This window comes from Anabrus simplex, chromosome 5 (genome assembly GCF_040414725.1).
Source record: "Anabrus simplex isolate iqAnaSimp1 chromosome 5, ASM4041472v1, whole genome shotgun sequence".
NCBI classification, from domain to species: domain Eukaryota; kingdom Metazoa; phylum Arthropoda; class Insecta; order Orthoptera; family Tettigoniidae; genus Anabrus; species Anabrus simplex.
In genome coordinates this window covers 248654444-248682230 of record NC_090269.1, presented here as the reverse complement: position 1 = coordinate 248682230, position 27787 = coordinate 248654444, and positions in this window count along the sequence as shown.

Genomic DNA, 27787 nt, shown 5'->3' with positions numbered 1-27787 from the left:
ATACTTATTGTTTGGAGAAAGTTATCTTCGTGCAAGAAATTGACCAGAATATACAATATTTCGGTAACACCAAATTAAAAATAATAATTTTGCAAACATAATTCCGGATGTGCTCAGTTTTGTATATGTAGCTTTAAACAGGTCATTACAATTAAAACAGAACACTAATAAATGGATAAATGGCCCAGCTATGAAGGAAACGGTGACCACCGAGATGCAAAGAAGCTGAGAAGAAAGGTGTGGCCTATCATTTGAACTTAAACAAGTGTAATATAAAGACTTCCCGTTCATAACGCTCCTTAAAATCTTCATGGTTGTAAAACAACAAGAGTTGAGTGTATCGGTACACATTAACACTTTAAAAAATTATTGATTAAAGCATATTTGAGTTTAGAACCTCACTCTTATAGTCCATTTGATTAAAATAATCTTTCACATACCTCCACTAGTTCAGGAGTTATGATTTAAAAATCTAATTATTAATGCAGACACGTATATCTAATTTTCATCAAATGGTGGAAACTCTAAGACCTGCAAATATTTAATACGAGCAGATTGCTCACAGTAAGTATCAAAATAGAAATCCCCGGTAGAACATACATCTCATTAAGCACCTTAATTAGCGAGTTTAATAATGCCAAAATCAATACTGAGATATGTGTTTATATATTAAACATGTAGCATTCTTAATTTAGAAAGTTCCATTGCTGGACTTAAAGTAGGAGCTGAGTTAAAAATATATTTAAAATTCCCAAATTTTGAAGATTGTTTACAGTACCGATTCCCTTAAGGCAAGTTAGACAGGAGATAAAATATGTGCACGTGGCACAAGAAACTGGATACTAAACTGGAGCCTCACTGTCTCCAGGCAAGTATCACAATCTGCGAGCCCCAATGAGAAATGTATATTAATGCAGACACGTATATCTAATTTTCATCAAATAGTGAAAACTCTAAGACCTGCAAATATTTAATACCAGCAGATTGCTCCCTGGTAGAACATACAATCCATAGCACCTTAAATCCGAAAGTTGACAGATACCTAGTCGGGTATCCTGTAGATAGTATTGAAACGTGGGTACTGTGGCCGTTTTACTTTGTCTTCTCGATCGGGTCCACTACTGATCATATTGGATAGTTCTTCAGTAGACATCTTGAGGTTCATTGAACGCCATTCCAGCCCTCATTTCATCATTTAACGAGCCGGAAATCGACGAATCCTGGGACTCGGGATAATAGCCAGACACACAAATTCAACACCACGGATTGGCACTCACTATATTTAAAGTATTAGTAGTGCCATGTAAACAAAGCAAGCAACTAATAGCACCGCACCAGACAACAAATGATATTCATTTGGAACGTAAATATGTAAAGTGGGGCGATGGCCGTGTTCTCCAATTTCTAAGGAGGTAATGTTATGAGGTTAACCATGTAGATCCTAATGAATTCTATAATATAGTGTAATGAATTTCCTGATGTCCACGGATATTTACTAACAAGACTGCTTTGAGAAATGGGATCCATTCAGATTGCTTAACTGAAAGGCTCTCTGGCATCCTCCTACGCATCTCCAGAGTGGAGAATAATAGGAGGTGAAATCTTAACGCCCCGTTAAGGAAGGCAGATTAATGTGATGCATTTCGTTAAACAACTATCGTGTTTATGTCTTTTATGGTTTTGTTTCTTTGACCCTACCACCAGTTCTGTCTTCATTCCCCACCTTCACGACGTTAATGTGAGTTTGTTATCGTAGCTCTCCAGCACATCCTTTGTTTTTAACAAGTAATGAACAGCATTTCGAAACTTCATTTGCAACTCACTCGCACAGACTCTGATCTTTAATTGCCATGTCCATGTTCCAAACTTCATATCGCCACAGATAATGAATGTCAAGATTTGTCCGTCTTTTATGAAAATTGCCTTTTTGTTTGACTATAAAACCATTCCATGACATAAAGACCTCAGAGGTCTTTCTCATTTCTTCTCGTCTGATTGTATGTTGATTCGTTCCTTCTAATATCACGTGAAAACGGTGGAGGGAACTTCAAGGAAACTCGGTATATATTCACAACTGTATCAACTTAGATACTGGGCTAATTCGCAGTACTAAGGGTGAATATCATAATGGTTCAAATGATTTTTATGCTTATTTTTGAAAACTAGTTAGTTTTGCTTAGAAATGTTTTGTCGGGATGAGTGGCTAAGACGGTTGAATCACTGGCTTTCTGATCCCAACTTGGCAGGTTCGATTCTAGCTCAGTCCGGCGGTATATGAGGGTGCTAAATACGTCAGAAAGTATCGGTAGATATACTGGCACGTAAAATATCGTCTTCTTCTTTTTCTCCTTGTACCATACACTCATTGAATGTCGGCTGTCATCAGGGCCATCTGGTTCTTGTTCGAGTAACTCGGAAAGGAGTGGGGGTACTGAGCCCATATCATTCTTGTGGATTCCGTAGCCAAGATATTCTCCTTCTCCCCGTACTTCTCTTTCTTTCAGTTTTACTTTGTAAGATAAGCTGAAGGAGTCTGTATTTATAGTTTGAAATGATATGGCCATCCGCTTCTGTTGTGTAGTGGTTAGTGTGATTAGCTGACCACCCCCGGAGACCCGGGTTCGATTCCCAGCTCTGAAACGAAATTTGAAAATTGTTACGAGGGCTGGAACGGGGTCCACTCAGTCTCGTGAGGTCAACTGAGTAGAGGTGGGTTCGATTCCCATCTCAGCCATCCTGGAAGTTTTCTTCCGTGGTTTCCCACTTCCCCTCCAGGAAAATGCCGGGATGGTACCTAACTTAAGAACACGGCTGCTTCCTTCCCTCTTCCTTGTCTATCCCTTCCTATCTTCCCATCCCTCACCAAGGCCCTGTTCAGCATAGCAGGTGGGCCTCCTGGGCGGGATACTGGTCATACTCCCCAGTTGTATTCCCCGACCCAGAGTCTGAAGCTCCAGGACACTGCCCTTGAGGCGGTAGAGGTGGGATCCCTCGCTGAGTCTGAGGGAAAATCCAACCCTGGGGGGTAAACAGATTGAGAAAGAAAGAAGGAAGGAAAGAAAGAATGATATGGCTAAAGTACTCAAGTTTCTTCTTTTTGATGTTGTGCATGACCTCTAGCACTTTGTTCACGCGGCGTTAGAGTACTTCAGTGTAACGTATTCTGTTAACCCGTGATATTCTGAGCAGGCGTCGGTAGCCCCACATCTCAAAGGATCGAAGATTTTGGTAGTGTTCTCTGCTATGGTCTAAGTCTCGAAACTGTAAAGTAAGACAGAAAATACATAACACCGAAGTAAGTTTGCGCATGTCCGGCCCCGCATTGTAGGGGGCAACGCGTCCGCCTGTCACCCGGCGGCCCCCGGTTCGATTCCCGGCTGGGTCAGGGATTTTCAATTCTAAATGTTTAATATCCCTGGCCTGGGGACTGTGTGTTTGTGTCGTCCTTAACATTCCTTTCCTTACATTCAACACTCTACACTTCCTCCATTCCAATTACACGCATGTTCGTATCACATGGTGCAAGTGAGGGCAAAAGATCTCTATAGTTCGACGCCCTGAACAAATAGCTTTTTTTTTTTTTCTTTTTTTTTTTTTTTTAAGAAGTTTGCTCATTCTCTTGAATGCATTCCCTGCCTGTTCAATCCCGATCTAACTTCAGCAGCATTGTTCCAGCTGTGATCAAGTATACTGCCGAGATACTTAAAGCGTTGGACTTGCTCCAGTGATGTACTAAAAGCAAAGTCAAAGTCACCTCCGAACAGGCAATGAAGGCCGTTGGAGGAGTGGAAGGTAAAGGCTTCCACCATTGCTAACCACGGCACGTGATGGGGTAGAGTGATTAGTTCTACGCCCAGCCGCCTCTGCCCACAGGAATTAACCTGGTACTCATTTTTGTTGTAGGCTGAGTGAACCTCAGGGCCATATGCACCTCCGGAAGTGGAAATCTCGTTTCTTAAATTTTGCGACTTCCTGACGGGGATTCGAACCCACGTCCTTCCGGCCGAACCGAGCACGCCTTTACCGCCTCGGCCAGGCAGCCCCTCCCAGTGAGGTGCTAGCTATTGTCAAGTTAACAGGTTGAGTGACATTGTTGCTTATGACCATTACTTTGTTATTTTCCGTGTTTAAACGCAGATCTGGGACTACACATTTCAGTAATGTCTGCACATCTTCAGCATTTGTTGCAGGCAGAACAGTATCATATGCATATCGCAGAATATTTATTGTGATCCCATTAACAACGATGCCCTCCTCTTTTCCGTGTAGTGCTTCAGAAAATATCCTTTCAGTGTAAATATTTAAGAGGAGTGGAGATAGAACACAGCCTTGCCTCACACCTCGCTTTATTTCAATAGCACATGTGTTTGTGCTGTCAACCGTAACTGATGCGATCTTTCTGGCAATAATTCGGGTATCATGTAGGACTAAATTCCGGCACATCGGCGTCTCACAAAACCGTAAAAGTAGTTAGTGGGACGTAAAAACAAATAACATTATTATCAGAAATATTTCGAGCAAAACTTAATTTAAAGTTAATTTTCAACATTCTTTTCATAAAACCAAGTCTGAGCGATATACTTTTCCATTATTCTTGATCATATTCAGTCGTCAACTTGGCTTCCAACACCACAGTAACGAAGGTTTTCAGCGACGCAAAAAAGGCCAGGATTGGGAAGGTAACTGCCGTGGCCCTAATTAATGTATAGTCCCAGAATTTGTGAACGAAAATGAAAATGAAAACCTACAACCTGTTTTCCAGTCATTGACCGGGTCAGGGATGGAATGAGTGATGCAGATATAGGCTATTAGTACTATGGGGTCGCCACTCCCAAAGTGATTTATTAATGACGGATAGATGCTATGAAATGAGAATGGAGAGTGTTGCTGGAATGAAAGATGACAGGGAAAACCGGAGTAAAACCGCAGAAAAACCTGTCCCGCCTCCGCTTTGTCCAGCACAAATCTCACTTGGAGTGACCGGGATTTGAACCACGGTATCCAGCGGTGAGAGACCGACGCGCTGCCGTCTGAGTCACGGAGGCAGCCCCCAGTATTTGTCTCGTCTGAAAATGTAAAACCATATAAAACTATCTTGAGGGTTTCCGACGGTAAATTTCGAACAAACCACCTCCCGAATGCTACGCCACTCGAGCCGCTTGGCCAACTCGCCCGACCCTCCTATTATTATTATTATTATTATTATTATTATTATTATTATTATTATTATTATTATTATTATTATTATTATTTTACATGGGTACTGTGTCGAGTATAATAATGAAACCTTCCCACTCAGGGGTTAGCATTGGCCTTACCGCAAAGTTGTTACCAGGTGCGTGTGTAAGCAGACATACCATTAGTGCGTACCGTAGCATTTGTAAATGAAGGGGGCGTGAAATGTGATTATTGAGCCTGATTTGTTTGCACATATGTAGCGGGTATTTGCCTAACCTTTACTCCATTATATGGCCCTCTAATCCCTGCTCTGTCATCACACGTGCTTTCTTTTCTGCTAAACCTCCATGATGAGACAGAAAGAAACAAGCTTGTGTTAATGGAAGAATGTGCTCATTGGTTTCGTTAAACTGCAGATTTGTTCGCCTGTTTGTGGTGATTAGTGTGATGCCTTGGAGTAGTCGTGGGTTCGATTTCCCCATTTGACATGCGATCTGTTGTGTAGAGGAAAAAATACATGGTCCTGCTAATGGAAGAATGTGGTCATTGGTTGCAGCACATTCATCAACTGAGTCAGTTTGAGGATCAGGATTCGATTTATTTCAACCGTAACATCTGAAAAGCTACTAAATCTATCTCCGTATAATACTGAAATTGAATCTCAACAAAATTCATTATAAAACTGGAAATGATTTCATTCCAGTTGGTTGAAATATTTGGTACATGAAATATGACCAATTTCTACCTCTGTTTCCTTTTCATTTATTAAAGTTTTTGATACAAGGTCACGCTGGCAAGCGAGTGTAGAATGAACTGTCTACTCAGTCGGGATTACACAATAGTAAGCTTGCATTAGAGGCGATATAAAATTGAGAAGCTGTGTTAGGTAGCACGGCCTTTCCGACCCTGTATAATAAGGCAAGACACCAGCCAACATTATGAAACAATAATCAAGAAAGGGACCGCTAGATTGAGAAGATATTGAGAATGCTGCTGTTTCTAAAGCTTTAAATTTCATTGGTGTTTTTTTACTTGTCACAGGCTTTTCGCCTGCACGTTATATCAGGCTTGGTTTCTCAAATATGTTTGCTCCCGCTGTACCGTTCCCGTCTGAAATACAGTCCACCGGCGCCAATCGGAGAGCTGCGTGTTCGGTTCTTAAAAATTGATCGGGCTAAAATTAATTAAAAATCTCAGGATAAAATAAATACCATGGGTATATGAACGGGAAACAGTATCATATTTCCGAAATAAAATACAAAATAAAGGGGTAAGATGGATTTATTAACTAATAAACATTATTGAAATTCGAGATAAACAAAAAATAATTAAAATATGGCTCAAATAAATGCCAAAAAATATTTAATATGTGCCGAGCACATAATTAACATAAATTTACAACAAATTACAAAGGACGGGCAATGTTCCGTTTCAAAATGAAAACATTTACAAAATCAACGCAACGACCTGGGGAAGAAATTCACACTTCGCTTCGACCTACGCAGTTAAATTCATTTTAACGCATCCTGACGGATATCATTTAAATTATAATTACAGGACATACCGCGACAGAATAAAATTATGCTAAATCCGATCCATAATAAAACTATATATATACATCACTTTTCATCAAATCAATATTTCAGGGACCTTAGCTTACATCTACACTGAATTTACTTAACAGACCGTTCTGTTATAAATTGGATGGCTTAGAAGCCTGCTTCCCAATAGAATGAGTTTCGGACTCATATTTAAGAACAAATCTTTTTCAACGCTGGCCATGACATAATCAACAACAATCCAAGTAACACAAATTAATACAAAAAAACACTCTCGGAGAAACCTGTAATGACATGCAATAAAAAAAATAATATCATCTGTGTATTCAATATCTGAAATATAAACAATAAGATACTAGACTCCTTCATATAAAAAGAACGCCGAACTCCAGGCTCAGCCTTCCGTCTGTTGATCTTTCACTAGCACGCTGTAATATAAATCACGGAACACTTCTATGCGCCTGCTATGAAACATCTTACTTCGCCAGAAAAGACTCTAACTAATTGGTTTGGTAAATCTTGCCTGAGAAATTCTAATATGTTTGAAAACATAAATTACGCTGCCATTCACTTCTCTGTTCATTTAATTAATACAAGGCCTCAAACTCAAACAATGGGACCCATACACATTCCTATGGCCTTAACTACATATTCCAATATAACACGGCTTGCAGATATGATACTCAACACATCTGGCCTAACACTTTGGGGTCCGTGAGTTCGATTCTCACAATCATAATGAACACTTGAGGCAAATCAAACCTCTCTTTTTCCATGCAGCTGACACCATTATATCTTTCCGATATTCACATATAGTAATCTCAGTTACAGGCTAATCTTGCCTTTTTCTCGTAAAAACATAACTCAATACCAATTAGCTAGTTCTCTCTGCGGATCTAGAAGATATTAGTTCGACGGTGCACGTATACGTTGGTCATCACTGCCATGTATTCCTATAAACGTGCTACATGCAGGAAAAAAAAAATACCTTGCTAAATTTTATTCCCAGACCAAACTTTAGGCTGTGCAGCCTTCATACTAAAAGAGTCTACATCTTGTACCAAAATGGAATACACAGTTACCTTTAGACATATATATCCTCATCTACACCTAATCATTTCCCTCTTTCCCATCTAATAAAAAGGTAATAAAGTAAAATATAAAAATCAGGGTTCCAAACATGCATTTCCCTGAAACATGACACTAATCTATAAAAATACAACATAGCTCAGTCACAACAAGACTGACATTTACATTTACATTACATTACACTGGGATCGAATTAGCCTAATTCCTTCTATCTAAGCATGCCTATAATTAAAAATGAACTTAACTGGTAGCGTCTCAGTTTCTTCATGATTCCAGGCCACAGCGTCCAGCAAATTACGCCATTATTGCACCAAACTGCATGGCGTTATCAAATACTCTGCAAGTCTCTTCTTCTCTCTTCATCATTATGTAATAGTGCTTCGCACACACCATTTAATTGTACCGATACGATGACGACGGTTCGTACAAGTTCTTCGCGAAACCGAACGCGTACCGGACACAGTATTTGCACAAATCGTATGCAAATTACGCATACACGGGTACGGAAATTTCGACAGTAACTATCGTTTTATTGATATAATCCCGTGTCACCACCGCACTTTGACATACGTGATACCTGATATATTTATATAGCAAAGGTAATTGCTCTGTTAATATACTATGCACACTCGTAACTGCAATCTATCACTTGCATTCATGTAATGCATATTTTCAGAAAGGAAAACGTTTCAGCTTCACAAATTTACTACTCATATGTTCAAACTGGTCACTTAAAAAAAGTTACTTTCCTATACCACTGGCTTAATATCAAAAACACCGACCCGCGCGGTTCACACTTCAAAAGCAGAGTGACTTTCCAAGTTCAGAGGCTACTATATACACCAAGCTCCCGGTATTAGTCATGTCTTAGGGGATTCCACTGACGCGATGACGTTGCTGCTCACCCACTACTCTGCAAAGCGCTGATTCAATAAAAATATGTTGATTACTTTATTAATTCAAATTAAGTATTGCAACTGTCTACAGGTAGTTCTTTTAATGTTTAACTGGCTTCTATTTTATATTTAAACCGTGGAGTCTAGCTTTATAACAAATTGCCTGATAAAATAAAGAGTAGTACAGCACTGTAAATTTAGAAGTTGGTAAGACTGACTTAATTTGTTTTGTAAATCCCTTCATTCTGCCATATCGCTTCCAGGGCTGTAATTGGTTCTTTTATAATCGGCCGCTCTCAAACACTCTCGTGCATCCCCGAGTGACTCATACGGAGTACTCGACATTTTCACTGTTGCTATGCTTAGATAAGAAGCTATTACTGATGTCACCCGATGACGGAATACTGCATTACGCAACTTCTAGGTCGCATCATGACTCCCTTCGAATATGAACTGCAAAATATTACAACATATTATATAATTGATGTTTTGGGGCATATATGATATGGCACATTCTCCCCATACCCCGTAAAAAAAAAATATGTGAAAACGTATTTTTTTTATTTTTATGATTCACTACTATGGCTCCATTTCAATTATTCTCCCGGATAATAATAGTTCACGTTCAGCTAGCAATCTCTCCTTCTCTTTCTGAGCTTCAAAAAATATTTCCAAAAGAGCTTGAAACTTGCGTTCATTTCCGTCACATTGATGACAAATTTCTGCTGGTGATGGGTCTGTGTCTTCTATATTTGCCATGTTTACATTCTCTGTAGCTTCTTCTTCGTCTTCTTGATCCACATCTTCTTCTACTGGGTCATCTTCTTCGTCAATGTCATCATCATCTTCGTCATCTCCTAAGTCGTCATCTTCTTGTACTTCATCAATAGCTATAAATGAGTCATTTTCCTAATGGCTCCAGTATTCCTCATATCGTAATCTGCTGCATGTGGATTCAATCCTTTATTTTGTTCTGCTTCCCGGAATTCGCGGTAAGCATTGCTCTCTGCACCATGGTTTTGGCCACTCGTCTTTCCCTGTATGGCCTGTTGCCATTGATCTCCGTCCTGTCGTTTGCTTCTCAACTCCGTCACGTATCTCTGCGACTCAGCATTCCTTTGTTGATAATCAAGTCTTTGTCTGAAATCATTCCGAAAATCCACATTCCTTCTATTCTCCCATCTATTGTAAGGTCGCCGCTGACCTGCATAACCTCTATGCCGATATCTAAATGTTCGTCCATTCCTTCCATATGAATAATTATTTCCTCTATTATCATTCCTATCGTGGGTATATCCTTGTCCTCTCCTATCATCTGGATAATTATTGAAATTCCATTCACCTCTCCGTGATTGCTCATTTTCAACTGGTCTAGCTTGCTGTGATATCGTCTGCGTTCCTGAACTTTGCACTCGACCTCCCTTCCTCATCTTAGGTGGTGGACTTCTATCTTCCGTTAAATCAATCGTATGTAAAGCCTCCGAATGTCTGATCCTTGGTTGATTTTGTGTAGAAGTTAAATCCAACTGACGTAAAGTCAATTCCGCCTCAGTCGCTGTTCTAACATTTGCTGCTATTAGAGTTCTCTGCACTTCCAACGGTAATTGTCTAGATATCGCTACGATCATCTCGGATTCGGAAGGTGGCGTGTCCAAATCTCTGAATTTGATAATTTGGGAAATAAAATAATTAGCAAACCTTGTTGGAATAGTAGTAGGATATTTTTTTGAATAAAGCTCCATACGTAATGACTGCTGTATAGATACATCCCAGAATTTCTTTAAGAATGCTACCTTAAATTCCTCATACGTACTGAATGTATATTGGAATGCCATCATCCATTCTAAAGCCGAATCAGATAAGAATTTGCTAATTGTACGTAATCTTCTATCAGCTGGTACCTTCGCATCTGTCATATAATCTTCTATCTCTCGAAGAAATGCCCTTGGTGTTCTATCATCTAGTCCACTAAATTTACGGGGTTTATCTTCTGAAGATGTACGAAATATGTTATAAATTTGGCCTCCATTCGTCTCTCTTGGCGTAGTTGATTTTTCTTCCGGTCTTGGTAAATTTAACAGATCGCTAAGTAGAGCTGGTTCACTAGCTTGACTCGCTTCTCTTTCAATACTATCATTCTGCATTGAACACTTCAGTTTATCCATCTCCTTATTTGTTCTTAGATCAAGTAATTCTATTTTATCCTTCAAATATTGTACTTCCTTTTCCACAGATATCAACTTATTCGTATTCTTCTGCGAAGATTCAGCCCATGCCTCAATATTTGCACCTACTTCTTGTATATTGACTCTAGCATTCTCTCTATCTACTAAAATCATCTTATTGATCTCTTCACCCTTGCCTGCAATTTGATCTACAACCTCTTTTCTCAATTCCTTTTCCATCGTCCTCATCTTCGACTCAGTTTCCCGTTGTTTTTCACCTAACTTCGCTTCCAACTGATCCGCATTCTTCCGTTGTACTTCGGCTATCTGGGCACTAATTTCCTCCGTAATATTAGAAAATCTTTCTTCTGTAGCCTCGCTTAAGTGGTCGATCGCGCTTCGATTCTTGCCTATCTCAGTTCGCGCCACCTCTAAGCTATTTGTCATTTCCTCCAATTGCTTTTCAGTCTTTACGGCTCCATCTGTTATTTTGCCAGTTAACTCCTCAACGGTTTTTCTAATCCGATCTACCTGTTCCTCATTTCTATTCTCTATATCATCCATACGCTTCTCTAAACGTATCATCCCTTCCTGACAGCACTTTTGAACATGATCAATCTTTTCCTCCAGTTTACAATTCCCCTGTACTATTTTACCAGAAAGTTCATTAATGTTTTTAAGTTCGCGATTTATCGCTTCCGCAGTCACCAAGTCTATTTTCTCCGTAATCTGCCGCATACGCTCCTGTTCACGTTTTTCATCTTCAACCGCTGCTAACTCAATTGTTTCCATGATATTAGCCAGGTTTTCCTGATTACGCTCCCTTTCACGTTTTTCCGCTTCCGCAGACACCAAGTCTATTTTCTCCGTAATCTGCTGCATACGCTCCTGTTCACGTTTTTCCGCTGCTTTCTCCGCCAAGTCCATCTTAGCCAACAGGTCAGCTAAGGTTACTGCCATAATACCAAATCAAATACGACTACGCGGCCTAGAATCACTTCCGAAAACTTTAAGTGTGTTCCCCAGGTTTATAGATTAATTTCATCAGTTTCTGCGATTTACGTTACTCAAGGAAAACAAACAATATGGCTTCACAATACGCCATGCAGAAACTACCTACCGAATGTCAATAATGTTTTCATCACGCGTAATCAAAATAAAATCCACGCGTATTCAAGTATTAAGAAAAATAATTTAATCCATAGCCCGAAATATTTTAAATAAATATAGGCTTTTCCTAATATGGGCTCAAAACTATGCATTAGACAACAATGCTTAACTATATTTGCATATTATCTCCAGCTAAAGGATGATATTTCCCGTTACAATGGTCCATACACCTTCAACCTTCAATAACAATGCCACTATAGTTATCCTTTCCATCCGAGATTGAGGCTATCTCGTGTCCCTGACTGAATCTAAATAACAAAACTACCAACGCACTGGCTATTTAAAATTTGCTATACAAACAAATTATTCAGGCTATGTCTACGATCAATTATATCTGAAGGATATAACAGCATCTGCCTCACGTGAAATCATTTTATTGTTCACGAATTCCAATGGAATCATTCAATATTTGACATGCCTTTCTCATCGGCTATCATATTCTATGCCCGATATCTACCATATAAAAAATATAAATGCCGATATTTTCCCAACGTAATTTAATATATTCAGTAATTACTAATTTTTTCTAAATATATTTTGACTTCTTGTATTCTCATACCAACTAGTAATATTGAACACAGGACCTTAGACTCAACTGTCTACTACGTTAGGTTGCCAGTTCACATGACTCCGTCTGGGTATCGAATAAGAATCTCAGACTTCATCATCTATCATCCGCCCATTCGAAATTATCTCTACCTATCTAAATTTATAAATATTAAAGCTCAGGTATCCATTATGGACATTCCCAAAATTTCGAATTCCAAAATCCTATAAAAGCCTATATAACAACTTGCTATGTGTGCGAAGAGCATCATTCTGTTGGCTCCAAATAGGTGCGACGTTTTTCACTATTTGTGGTTTCAATATCCATATAATAGCCTTAACAAAAATATATAACGTCTGCCTACATTAAATATTAAGTCGCACATTCAGGGTTAACAATACAAATTTAAATAATATACTACTCCGTTCCTGAATAATAATATCCGGACATAGCAATGATAATGGGCGACAACAATGCGCTATCCTGGCTATGGAGCTTACCCAATCAACATGATAATCCGCCCCACGTTGGGCGCCATTAAGATAAATATGTACCGTTCCCGTCTGAAATACAGTCCACCGGCGCCAATCGGAGAGCTGCGTGTTCGGTTCTTAAAAATTGATCGGGCTAAAATAAATTAAAAATCTCAGGATAAAATAAATACCATGGGTATATGAACGGGAAACAGTATCATATTTCCGAAATAAAATACAAAATAAAGGGGTAAGATGGATTTATTAACTAATAAACATTATTGAAATTCGAGATAAACAAAAAATAATTAAAATATGGCTCAAATAAATGCCAAAAAATATGTAATATGTGCCGAGCACATAATTAACATAAATTTACAACAAATTACAAAGGACGGGCAATGTCCCGTTTCAAAATGAAAACATTTACAAAATCAACGCAACGACCTGGGGAAGAAATTCACACTTCGCTTCGACCTACGCAGTTAAATTCATTTTAACGCATCCTGACGGATATCATTTAAATTATAATTACAGGACATACCGCGACAGAATAAAATTATGCTAAATCCGATCCATAATAAAACTATATATATACATCACTTTTCATCAAATCAATATTTCAGGGACCTTAGCTTACATCTACACTGAATTTACTTAACAGACCGTTCTGTTATAAATTGGATGGCTTAGAAGCCTGCTTCCCAATAGAATGAGTTTCGGACTCATATTTAAGAACAAATCTTTTTCAACGCTGGCCATGACATAATCAACAACAATCCAAGTAACACAAATTAATACAAAAAAACACTCTCGGAGAAACCTGTAATGACATGCAATAAAAAAAAATAATATCATCTGTGTATTCAATATCTGAAATATAAACAATAAGATACTAGACTCCTTCATATAAAAAGAACGCCGAACTCCAGGCTCAGCCTTCCGTCTGTTGATCTTTCACTAGCACGCTGTAATATAAATCACGGAACACTTCTATGCGCCTGCTATGAAACATCTTACTTCGCCAGAAAAGACTCTAACTAATTGGTTTGGTAAATCTTGCCTGAGAAATTCTAATATGTTTGAAAACATAAATTACGCTGCCATTCACTTCTCTGTTCATTTAATTAATACAAGGCCTCAAACTCAAACAATGGGACCCATACACATTCCTATGGCCTTAACTACATATTCCAATATAACACGGCTTGCAGATATGATACTCAACACATCTGGCCTAACACTTTGGGGTCCGTGAGTTCGATTCTCACAATCATAATAAACACTTGAGGCAAATCAAACCTCTCTTTTTCCATGCAGCTGACACCATTATATCTTTCCGATATTCACATATAGTAATCTCAGTTACAGGCTAATCTTGCCTTTTTCTCGTAAAAACATAACTCAATACCAATTAGCTAGTTCTCTCTGCGGATCTAGAAGATATTAGTTCGACGGTGCACGTATACGTTGGTCATCACTGCCATGTATTCCTATAAACGTGCTACATGCAGGAAAAAAAATACCTTGCTAAATTTTATTCCCAGACCAAACTTTAGGCTGTGTAGCCTTCATACTAAAAGAGTCTACATCTTGTACCAAAATGGAATACACAGTTACCTTTAGACATATATATCCTCATCTACACCTAATCATTTCCCTCTTTCCCATCTAATAAAAAGGTAATAAAGTAAAATATAAAAATCAGGGTTCCAAACATGCATTTCCCTGAAACATGACACTAATCTATAAAAATACAACATAGCTCAGTCACAACAAGACTGACATTTACATTTACATTACATTACACTGGGATCGAATTAGCCTAATTCCTTCTATCTAAGCATGCCTATAATTAAAAATGAACTTAACTGGTAGCGTCTCAGTTTCTTCATGATTCCAGGCCACAGCGTCCAGCAAATTACGCCATTATTGCACCAAACTGCATGGCGTTATCAAATACTCTGCAAGTCTCTTCTTCTCTCTTCATCATTATGTAATAGTGCTTCGCACACACCATTTAATTGTACCGATACGATGACGACGGTTCGTACAAGTTCTTCGCGAAACCGAACGCGTACCGGACACAGTATTTGCACAAATCGTATGCAAATTACGCATACACGGGTACGGAAATTTCGACAGTAACTATCGTTTTATTGATATAATCCCGTGTCACCACCGCACTTTGACATACGTGATACCTGATATATTTATATAGCAAAGGTAATTGCTCTGTTAATATACTATGCACACTCGTAACTGCAATCTATCACTTGCATTCATGTAATGCATATTTTCAGAAAGGAAAACGTTTCAGCTTCACAAATTTACTACTCATATGTTCAAACTGGTCACTTAAAAAAAGTTACTTTCCTATACCACTGGCTTAATATCAAAAACACCGACCCGCGCGGTTCACACTTCAAAAGCAGAGTGACTTTCCAAGTTCAGAGGCTACTATATACACCAAGCTCCCGGTATTAGTCATGTCTTAGGGGATTCCACTGACGCGATGACGTTGCTGCTCACCCACTACTCTGCAAAGCGCTGATTCAATAAAAATATGTTGATTACTTTATTAATTCAAATTAAGTATTGCAACTGTCTACAGGTAGTTCTTTTAATGTTTAACTGGCTTCTATTTTATATTTAAACCGTGGAGTCTAGCTTTATAACAAATTGCCTGATAAAATAAAGAGTAGTACAGCACTGTAAATTTAGAAGTTGGTAAGACTGACTTAATTTGTTTTGTAAATCCCTTCATTCTGCCATATCGCTTCCAGGGCTGTAATTGGTTCTTTTATAATCGGCCGCTCTCAAACACTCTCGTGCATCCCCGAGTGACTCATACGGAGTACTCGACATTTTCACTGTTGCTATGCTTAGATAAGAAGCTATTACTGATGTCACCCGATGACGGAATACTGCATTACGCAACTTCTAGGTCGCATCATGACTCCCTTCGAATATGAACTGCAAAATATTACAACATATTATATAATTGATGTTTTGGGGCATATATGATATGGCACACCGCTCCCCTACTGATCAATTTAATGTGATGGGTTTTCTACAAGGATGATTTTCGACAGTGATTTCAACCTGTTTTGTTATTGTTACTAAACAATATTTTGTAAACTATGAGGTCCACAACCTCACCATGTGCTACTATTGTTCATTTACGTCTGCATCATTTGTTTTTTCATTCCTTTGTTTTCTTAGGTTAACACAGTTTTTAGTTTCAATTATTATTTTAAATTAACACCTTTTCACTGAATTTTGTCGCAGTGAGTTGTTTTTTGCTCCACATATTGGTGTAAATATTGTATATTTGTTGCTAATTTTGTTTCCGTCTAGACTCTCTTTTGTTTGTTTTTCCATTTCCTCCTTCATTACGTTTTAAGCATTTTTTCAACTTATATTATGTAAATTATTTCAAATTCCCCTAATTTTTCACTGAAGATGGCTCAAACGAGCCGAAACATGTTTGAATTTGTTTACTCCGTCTAATGACGGAATATTTATTGTATTGAATTAGGAGGATACTCTCATTTTTCACCTTTGTAAAGTGAAAACCGTCAATACGGAATGATTCTAGTATCTTGTAATGGTGAACCAGTGTGTTACGCACGGTATCAGTAGTAACGGAAAATTTATGAAACAAGGGAATGGCATGATAAAGAAGAAAGTTATCTAACTCCCCAGCTACTTCCCGCCGATATTTAGGCAGACTGTTACACTCGGTACGACCGGGCGAGTTGGCCGTGCGGTTAGGGGCACGCGGCTATGAGCTTGCATCCGGGAGATAGTGGAATCGAACCCCACTGTCGGCAGCCCTGAAGGTGTTATTCCGTCGTTTCCCATTTTCACATCAGGCAAATGCTAGGGCTATACTTTAACTAAGGCGAAGGCCGCTTCCTTCACACTCATAGCCCTTTCCTATCCCATCGTCGCCATAAGACCTAACTGTGTCGGTGCGACGTAAGGTAAATTAAAAAAAATACTCAGTACGCAGCAGTAATCCTATCTATCGGAGATGAGTGGTAAAAGAAGACAAAGCACATCACAAAAAACAATGGTCAATGTAATGTTATTGTTGATCAGTTTTGAGCTTTCTATATTGTAGGCCTTCACATTTAGTTTTCTTTAGACTCTGTGATATCAGGGCGTCTTACAAAATTATTTATAGCTTAGACTGTAGTTCCTTATTCTCCGACCTTACATACCGATATCAGATGGCACTGGACTGAGCGTCACGATCGAGCGTGGGGTTTTGTTTGCTAAGATAACCAGATTGAATTCAAGACTCATCTTTTCCATAGCCGATTTGAAGCTACTGTCGTAGGAGTTTTCACGGTTCAGCATGTCCTGCAACTGAATTACTATATCTTTTCTCGTTTGTGGTACATTCCTGCAACGCTGCTCTGCTTGCAGTGTACTGCCCCCTATAAAATATACTTGCAGGAATTTAGGGTCTTTATTCGGTAGGCTCCGTAGACTTCCGATCCGAAAATATACTTGGCCTTGAACCTTGATAGTCGGCATGAATCCTGCTTCTCTAATTTCTCTGGTGGTACCGAAATAGGTCATCTGGAAGCATGAGTTCTAGCGTCTGCTATTTTGCAGGAAATGTTTAGCCTCGATGCAATCGCCAGTTAGAAACGTACGTAGGGCCTCGGGAGGATTAATTAACACATCAGATGCACCTTTCCACTTCCTTGCTTCACGGTGTTGGCATGTTATAGACATTGATCCGATGTGACACAAAGTATTGGAGGCATAATCAGCTGATGGGTGGTAATCGAAAGCTGCATTCTCTGAATTTCTCCAGTAGTTGAAGTAGTTGAAGCAATTCTAACTTGCTGTAGTCTGGATTCTCTTTCTGGTATTGCTTCAGCTTCTCTTATTCTTTCATGTCTTCTTCTGACTTCTATTTGTCTTGCTTCTCTTTCAGGGGTGGATTCCGATTCTCTTCTTCTTTGTTCTCATTCTATCCTCTGCTGTTGTCTTGCTTCTCTTGCAGGGGTGGATTCCACTTCTCTTCTTGTTTCATGTCTTCTTCTGTCTTCTACTTATCTTGCTTCTCCTTCAGGGGTGGATTCCGAATCTCTTCTTCTTTGTTCTCTTTCTCTGCTCTGCTGTTGTCTTGCTTCTCTTTTCAGCGGTGGATTCCGCTACTCTTCTTCTTTCATGTCTTCTTCTGTCTTCTATTTGTCTTGCTTCTCTTTAAGGGGTGGATTCCACTTCTATTCTTCCTTTTTGTGTTTCTCTGTGTTCTCGTTGTCGATTTCGTACAGATTTCTTTTTCCGAGGAGGCTGCGGCATCTTTGTCATATACGAAACTATAAGTCAATAACCTTACACGCAATTCCAAGTGTTAATTTGCAGCCGCGTTGGAACAAAAAGATAGGAAAGGAATGAAATGAATATCGAGTATATATTCAATATATATGTAGTTAAAACGATGAAAAGTGATGTTTGTCTGTTAGGTCATCAGCCCAGAGGTTGGTTGGATCCTCAAATAGCACCACCAAAGGTTATGCGGTTATAAGGAAACCCCAAAAACCAATGGCAGCACCAAAAATGAGGCGTACTAGGCAAGATGAGGCGTCAGGTAGTTTGCCGTTGCTTTCCTCACTGGGTCAGAAAGTACTATTGCAGCACGACTGACCCTATGAGCAGCACCTTTCATAACACTCAGATGCACTAGTCATGCTCTGAATGTCATTACTCAGCACTACCCATACCCCAGCAACTTCCATATTGTCACAGTCATGGATGTTGACTGGGACTTCGGTGGAAGCTACACTTTACTCCGGCCTGTGCCAAGAGATGGATGCAAAAGTACTGTATCCGTCAAGAAATGACATCAGGCAGATGAAAATTGATATAAATAATGAAAACAAATATTTACGTGTACGACGAAGATTTAATGCATGTCAATAACAGGAAACAGGTTTTCTAGCGACTATGAATGTGTACTATTAATCGTGGTCACGGAGCGTTGGATTGTGATGAAAACACAAGGACATGAAAGATATAGACTGCTAAACGTACTCAAAACTGCGCCCTGGTTGAAGCTCAGCGAACTAATTGTTGCCTATAACCATTACGGAGGCTACCACTTCGTTGCCTTGATATTCTTATCGTGATATTTAGCCGCATTATCTGTTCAATGAGTTAGTAATCCTGTAATGAAATGAGCGAATTGAATCTGGCTGGCATTTGTTTGGTTGTGAGAAGAATTATGAAGGATAATCATTATATACTTACATTAAAATCATGCACTACAGGAACACACGTTTCATTTCATTCCCAGTCCAGTTTATGAGAAACGGGTTACCCGCCATTTTGCCTGTCTCCATCTGGTTCACTGTTGTGGTTCCGTAATAACACATAGAACAGTTCAATGAGAAATTCACACACATGTAGACAGAGATACCACAGCTTTTTAAATTGTACTATAATTTGTGAATTTTCTTCTTGGTGTAGTTTATTAGGTGTTATGCTTTTCGTTACATATACTGTAGCTGCAATATCTGTTATCTTCTAACAGTACCTGTGCAGCAACCTGTGCCCGTTGGTTGTAACGCAGGATATGTGTACGGTACCCCCTGCCTGTCGTAAGAGGGACTAAAAGGGGTAAACCTAGGGACTAAACTTGAGACCACGGGACCCCTAGCCATGTCTGACATTCCTTCCATGTACTTCTACCAGCTTCACCACATTCATATTTATATCGGACCTTACTTAGTCAACGCTTGTATTCATCCGAGCCCGACAGTATTTGGCTTGCAAGACCTAGCCAAATTTTTAATTTTCATAGGTCCCCGAACATATGGTATAAATACTCATCTCTAATACCTGATCCGACCCCCAACGTTGTTACGTTTGTGAGACCTTTATATATTTAACATACCGTTATTTATGCATCATTTTCACATTTTACTCTTTCTCGAAGACCATATGGAGAACACAGAAACTTCTCCAGGTCCTGTCTACGGTAGATTCAGAGAATAAGCTTTCGTTTACCTATTTTCCATGTCGTTGTTAAAACACATCTTTAGTTATCTGCGTTCCGTAGAGAAAGTTTATTTTGAACACTGCAGACATCTAAACTTAAACTGTATATCCGAAGAAATTATTCGAATCCGAGGAATGAATATTACTTCGCTCGCGGCATGCCCAATCATGAGAATGGCTTCAACAATATTAGTCAACAATTTCAGAGTCGTGTTCATTGCAGAGTGCAGGATTCTTATTCATAAGAAGGATAATTTGTGTCACAATCGTCCGCTCTAAAATTTTTAAAAGTCGCTTGTTTAAAGAGATGAAATGAATAATATTATATACGATAGTAAGAGAATGAAATCCGGTGCCGGCACATAGCCCACTCCTCTCGAATAGCTCAAGACTTTACGTCCCGATCCGACGGACGTATCACCATCAACAGCGTCATATGCCCTCACACCATATAAGACCAAAAACGGCTTCCTACGTAAAATGGCTCCTTGGATTGTGTTCTGTACCTATATTATGTACGGTGCCTAGCAACAGCGACTCTATGCATTTAATCGTGGTGACAGCACGTTGGATTGTCATATCCCAATACACGTTTTCTGATGGTTTTTCGTTCATAACTCACCAACGAAAGGGAAATGAAAATTCCGGCTTCGAGGTGCATTCGGACTCCCTTCCTTCTACCTATGTTCAAAATTTCAGACCTCTGCGTGCTGTAGATTTTGCTGGGCATCATGCACAGACACACAGACACAAAGACAGACAAGCACTTCCTTTTATTATTATACATACATTTGAGGGATAGTTAAGTGACTATCATACCACATCAACATAAGTGAATTTCTCAACTACAGGAATACCAACGACTGGACATTGTTAACTTTTGCTGCAGATTCGAATTGTTCAACTAGTATATTCTTTTAAAGGGATGCCAGACTTCAGGAGATTCAGGCTACAGTCCCTCCCAGTCCTAGCTGTTTCACACCCGACAATCTCCGAAAACCTGCCGACGATAATGAGAAGTAAAGATACTGGCAAGAAGAAAGTGTGGAAATGGAGCTCTTCTTTCATGTAGACTGGTACTTATGCTCAGAACACATAACAGTGCACAGGGCACTACTGCACAACTAGAGAATTTTAGCTCTCTGTGGTTATCGTGTAAGAATTTTTAACCTACATTTGCTTATTTGTTCCTCTAAAACGATCAGGGTTATCTGGAGATCCGAGTTAACATAACGAGATTTATTATTATTATTATTATTATTATTATTATTATTATTATTATTATTATTATTATTATTATTATTATTATTATTATTATTATTATTGTACCTGGGGGAGGTACACCTCAACCCCGCACATTTAAGAAAAGCGCCTTAAGGAACTCTATCTATCAAACAAACGTGAAACCACAAATGAATGAAGTTGGGATATTAATCAGAAGATGTCACTCATAAATAAAAGAGTACTGTATTATTTTGAAGTTGCCTAAACTGATTGGATTTATTTGTTTTGTTTTGTTTTGTTTTGGTGTACAGCAAGTAGTCTGAACATTTCTCCATAGATGTCCTTACAAAAAAAAAAACTGAGGTCATTCACTCTGGTGCAAGGTGGAAGAACTAGTGATTTAAAGAAGTTTTGTGTTCATAGGTTTTCACAACTAAACTAATTTTCATTTATTTCAATATTTCGAGGTTTTCAACACTTTCTTCTCATTCCGCCAGCTTTTGAATCTGGCCAATCAGAAATTTTCTATAATTATTTTTTCAGCCAATGATAGGCTTCTTGTACCTTCTGAATTCTGCAATAAAAATGAGAGAGTGTATCCGGATTTAGTCCAGAGCCTTCTCAAACAATCCCCTCGGGTATATAAGCTGCAGCTTTTCTTATTGATCGCCGAATTTTTGAGAGAGAGTGTGTTATGACAGGAGGCGGGGCGCCTCATTCTTCGGCAGGCAGTACAGCAGCCCAGGTAATGGCCACCCGTTTTCTGTCTCTGTAGCTATCTCCGCCAACTTATCCGAGGGGAAGGTTCTAAACTTTAACTACGTAACCGTTTGATCTTTAAAATATAAGCTTCTCATTTTCATGTAAAATTTCATAATATCTTAAACTGTAAATCGGGGATAGAGAGTGCATTACTCTCTTAAGTTCCCCTTCAATTTATGTCGAGGTGACTACGATTTTGTAATTGTTTCTCGTTCTGTAAAGCATTAAATTAACCTTTCATTCTAGTCACCTCAGTAGCTTGGGATTGGCCTCTGTATCATCAGGCCGCGAGCCCAATTAGGATTTTATACTTTGTTTTCTACGAATGCAAGTGTACGCCTCCATACATTTTGTGTTTGGGCCAGTAATTTAACCTGTTCTTCTTTCCACGAAGGCCCAGTAGTTTGGGTAATAGATACCCCTGTGTACAAAAATTGTAAATTGTAGTTTGGGCCTAGAGAGGCCAGAAATTATAAGATTTTTGTGTATTTTTGCCTTGAGTAGGCTGTAGAAATCGGGAGCCAGTCTCCTTTGTTGAATTCGGAGAGCTTGTAAACTCTTTCTGGTATTAATGTAATATTGTGTGGGGCCTTTGGAAGGCCTTAATTGTAACGGTTGGAGCAAAGTGTTCTGGAATCTGGTGTCGAAGTAAACGCTGTATTGGCGACATTGTAAAGTTGTAAATTAGGGGCTTGAAGCCCAAAAGTGTTAAATTCCCTATTTTGGGGTTTTCTATTTTATATCAAAATTGTCATTGTATCTGATACACTGTTGCTAGGTTTGATTTTCTGAAAAGAAATATAACCTTTATTTTTTTAAAGGTTTAAGTTAATCTTTGATATCATAGACAGACCCATTCCAACCAGCACCTTCTTTCACCTCCCTCTAAACCACGGAATCTTCCTAACAATTATTATTATTATTATTATTATTATTATTATTATTATTATTATTATTATTATTATTATTATTATTATTATTATTATTATTATTATTATTATTATTATGTCCGACTCGTTGGCTGAATTGTCAGCGTACTGGTCTTCGGTTCAGAGGGTCCCGGGTTCGATTCCCGGCCGGGTCGGGGATTTTAACCTTCATTGGTTAATTCCCTTGGCCCGGGGGCTGGGTGTTTGTGCTGTCCCCAACATCCCTGCAACTCACACACCACACAAAAGACTATCCTGCATCACAATAACACGCAGTTACCTACACATGGCAGATGCCGCCCACCCTCATCGGAGGGTCTGCCTTACAAGGGCTGCACTCGGCTAGAAATAGCCACACGAAATTATTATTATTATTATTATTATTATTATTATTATTATTATTATTATTATTTCTTTCACCGTTTGTCCTGTGTGATGGCAGGTTCCTCAGACCTAATGCATTGTCACCTTGTACCTCTTTCAGCGTAGACTGCTTTTCATTACCTTTTCATGATCGCATGTAGGTTTACTTCGTTACTGTAGACATGATATAGGCTTCTTGGGCTTCTTTACTTATCAAGAACTGCCATACTGGAGATCCTTGGGAGTATCTTTGTCTCCATAATGACGAGAATCTGCTATGCTTGTAATGTACAGTAATGCAGCCGCTAGTTCCCGTGATCCCTCTGTAATGACGTATCGAATGGCTTGGGTATCCAGGTATCCTCCAAACTGGTGAGTTAACAAACAAACAAAAAGAAAAAAAGATCAAAGGAACGAACGAATGATGAGAGAACTTTTAAAAGAACTGAAGTCAGCTGTCTTATAGGGCTCCGCCAACTGTTGTTGAGTGTATCCCATCCAGGTTATTGTAGGTCAGTAGCTTACCGGTCGAATGAAGTCGTATTACCTCCACGCAAGGGAACAATTTATACGTGTTGATCTGTTCTAGCAAACATTGGGTCGAAAGGCCGCGACCTCCATTGTGCAGTGTGTCACCGCTGCTATCTTCATTGTGGGCAGCTCATTGCCTCCGCCTCCTTTCTCTACTTTACTGGCCCATTCGCACTTTTAACGAGCAACTAACACCTTACAGTTGTAAATGTCAGTACTTCACACCCTCTTTTGCATAGAAACCAGACTGAACACGTTTTAGAGCCAGAAATCAATGTTGTGGGTGGAATAAGAACATTTATTTGTTTGACCTCTGGTCACTCTACTCCAGTCATAAAGTTTCCTTTAACTAGCAGTCTCGTAAAATCTGACCTACTCGATATTATAAACTTACGAAACGTCCTTACCGATGTTTCCTGGATATAGCAACGAACAGGTCTACCCATGACGTAGAGTAGTGGGTGTGGAACAAATTCCCTTCACAAAAAACTTTCTCTGAGTCCAGTGGTTACTAAAGTTAGCTTATGTTACACCCTGAGGAGCCACGATTTCCTCAGCGGGGCATGGCAGATTACTACGCTATTTTCATATTTTCCTTCAGTTCCCAAAGGAACATAATATAGTACGATATCTGGTAGTCTTCATGCAGGCCAGTGCCTCAGCTAGTAACTGACTTTGTTAGAGCCTCTACTAGATAGCGTTCTGTACCTAAATTTCGGAATCGTTCTAGAAACTTATCGAACTTCCACGTTACGTTGTACTTGAATGTGAATAGCCGTCTATTTTTCGTGGTGTTTGGTCATTAAATCAATTGGATGGTGTTCGGTTAAAGCTTTAATTTAAGTCAATTGGTTATAAAGCTATTCCTTGTCGTATTTTTACAAATTGGCGGATCTTCAGTAGACAATAAGAGTTGTTGTGAGGATGAAATTAGGAGAGTGAACTCTCTGCCAGTAAGCGCAGTGTGAAGACATTTCCGTATAAGTACGATGAGAGTTATTTGAACCTCGCGAATCCCACCGTAGGCAGACCGGAAGATGGCTTTACATGGTTTCTCTTTTTCACACCACACAAATGCTGAGGCTGTACCTTAATTAAGGCCACGGCCACTCCCTTTCCAACCTTTCATGAAGATACATTCGTAGCCTGTATAACTCCGTTAGAACTTAAGGTCGATGTTACAAATGTCAACAAAGTAAAACGAGCCAAACTTGCACAGGAAGAACGACTATATGCAATTTTTACTCGTAGATTAGGGGACAACTCCACAAATATACTGTTTATTGTGTGTTGTTACAAGTATCACAAAAATGATCAAATTACTTGGTTGTGCAAAGTGATCTGTTGCGATAGAACCTGAACGGAAGCTGTGAAACATGAATCAGAGTTATGACACGGAAATTAAATGTCGAAGTGGAAGGAGCATGCATAATTAACGATCAATTAAATCATCAATGATCTTCATTTAGGGCAGTCTTCCAGATAACAGAGACATACCAGGTGGCTCTCGAACTCCGTACTTTCTACTTATAAATGCCCCGCATGCACAAATGATGAATGGGATATCTACCAACTGATTTTCACAGCGGAAGCTGGACAACCTGGTTGGAGTGCAACAGAAGGTCCAAACAGACGTACGCCTTCTACACACATATTCCGCCGAACAGTATTAGTTTTTGTTCCATACAATCAACACTTCTATCGAGTTGAATTTCTACACGTGTATAAATTAATAAGTTATTAGATTTCATTTACTGCATCTTTGGCGTGTCTACAAACAGTAGCGGTGATTAGGGGTTAGGACTAGAAGGGACAGTCGCCCTCTTCCCCCCCCCCCAATTTGTGGAGTAAACAATACAATTTTATTCCATTTTAACCAGCTGGAACTAGGAATTATTTTTAAAAAGCTGTTTGTACAAACCTTGTTATTTATCTGCTAATTCCTTCGTTTATTTTCTTTAATTATTAACATAATTATTGACATGTCTCATCTCGATAGATTTACTGGCACGTAAAAGAACTGCAGAACAAAATTCCGGCACCTCGGTGTTTCTGTAAACCGTAAAAGCGGATACAGTGACGTAAAACCCAGTATCCTGAGTCAGTCATGCAGATCCTGTGAAGAGTTACATCATTGATTATTTAAGCAATTATTTGTTTAAGTAAAATTTCACTATGAATCGAGAAGCAATTTCACACGCCGAACGATGGCACATACACCCACACCCGGAATAAGATTCGAATCAACAACCAAGGGTGAAATAAACTGGAAGACCAATACACTGCCAGCTGAGCCATGTCGCCATGTTTAAAAGAGACTTGCAATTTCACCGAGGAAGTTGGACGTGCGGTTAAGGGCGCAGAGCTGTAAGCTTACATTCGGGAGAGAGTGGGTTCGTACCCCACTGTCGGCAGCCTTGAGTATGGCTTTCCCTGGTTTCTCATTTCACAGCAGGAAAATGCTGGGGCTGTACCTTAATCAAGGCTACGGCCGCTTCCATCCCACTCCTAGCCCTTTCCTATCCCAACATCGCCATAAGATCTAACTGTTTCAGTGCGACGTAAAGCAGTTAGAAAAAAAGAAAATCTCTTCCTGTCCTGAAAGGCAGGTGGCCTTTACCTTCATTTATGGTGTATTTGATGATATCCCAATTTCGAATGTTCCTTCTTTATTTGGAGTGTGATAACCGGGAGTGGGAGGGAGAGGGGTTGCGTAGTTAATGAGTTCTCACCAAGGAAGCACAGTTCGAATCCCGCATGTAGGACTTCTAAAATCGAAATACGCCCGTGTTGTTCGGATTCCACGAATAACTTGACGTCCCATGGTTATGGTTATAATACCAACATTCACGTAAAACTATCCAGAACTAAGGACCCTGTGTAAAATGTTTGTTTCTCAACAGGCGAGTCAAGTTTTAGGGTGCCTTCTTCGTACATGAATCCACGAGAAGTCAAGGGATGTTAATTCTGAACTGAGGGATTCTCCCTTTTTTTACGTCCCAGCGACACAGATGGGTCTTATGGCGTCGATGGGATAGGAAAGGGCTCGGAGTGGAAAGGAAGTGGCCTTGGCCGTAATATTAAGATACAGCCCCGGTATTTGCCTGGTGTGAAAAGAGGAAACCACGGAAAACCATCTTCAGGGCTGCCGACAGTGGGGCTCGAACCCACTATCTCCCGGATGCAATCTCACAGCTCCACGCCCCTAACCGCATGACCAACTTACTCGGTAAATGATTTATTTTGAATGTAGTTTGTACTGAGAGCAAATAACGAACACGAAGGAGACTTTTTGTTGCCATTGATGCTTTCACGGCCCGTACTATCATGTCTACACGAATACTTTTTTGCTTTAATTAATCATGGCCATGTTCTATTAAACGAATTTGTTACAGTACTTCTATTCACGAAACGTCAGAATACGGGGGCGCTGTTAACGAGCTAGAAGTGGCTCCGCGCAAGTACTGCCTACGTCAGGGATGGCGAACCTTTTCCAACTAGTGTGCCATTTGAAGTCTGGTTTATTATTCTTAACTGTCTACTGTGCCAATTGTTATTTTCGTTTGTAATGGCCACCTTCCCCCAACCACCACCATCACCACCGACTTCCATCCCTAATTTAAACTTGTGTTTCCCATTAGGGGCCGATGACCCTCGATGTTAGGCCCCTTAAAACAACAAGCATTATATTTATCATCAAAATTGTGTTTCATAATATTTTATTACTTATACATATATACATTTAAAACAATACATATTATTGCATGTTTCCTGGTCGTATTTTGCCAGTACTGCAAAACTACTTAGTAGGCATGTCATTCACGTTAGTTTCTCTTCTTGTCTTCAATAACATACGAGAAGCACTTAGATCTGAA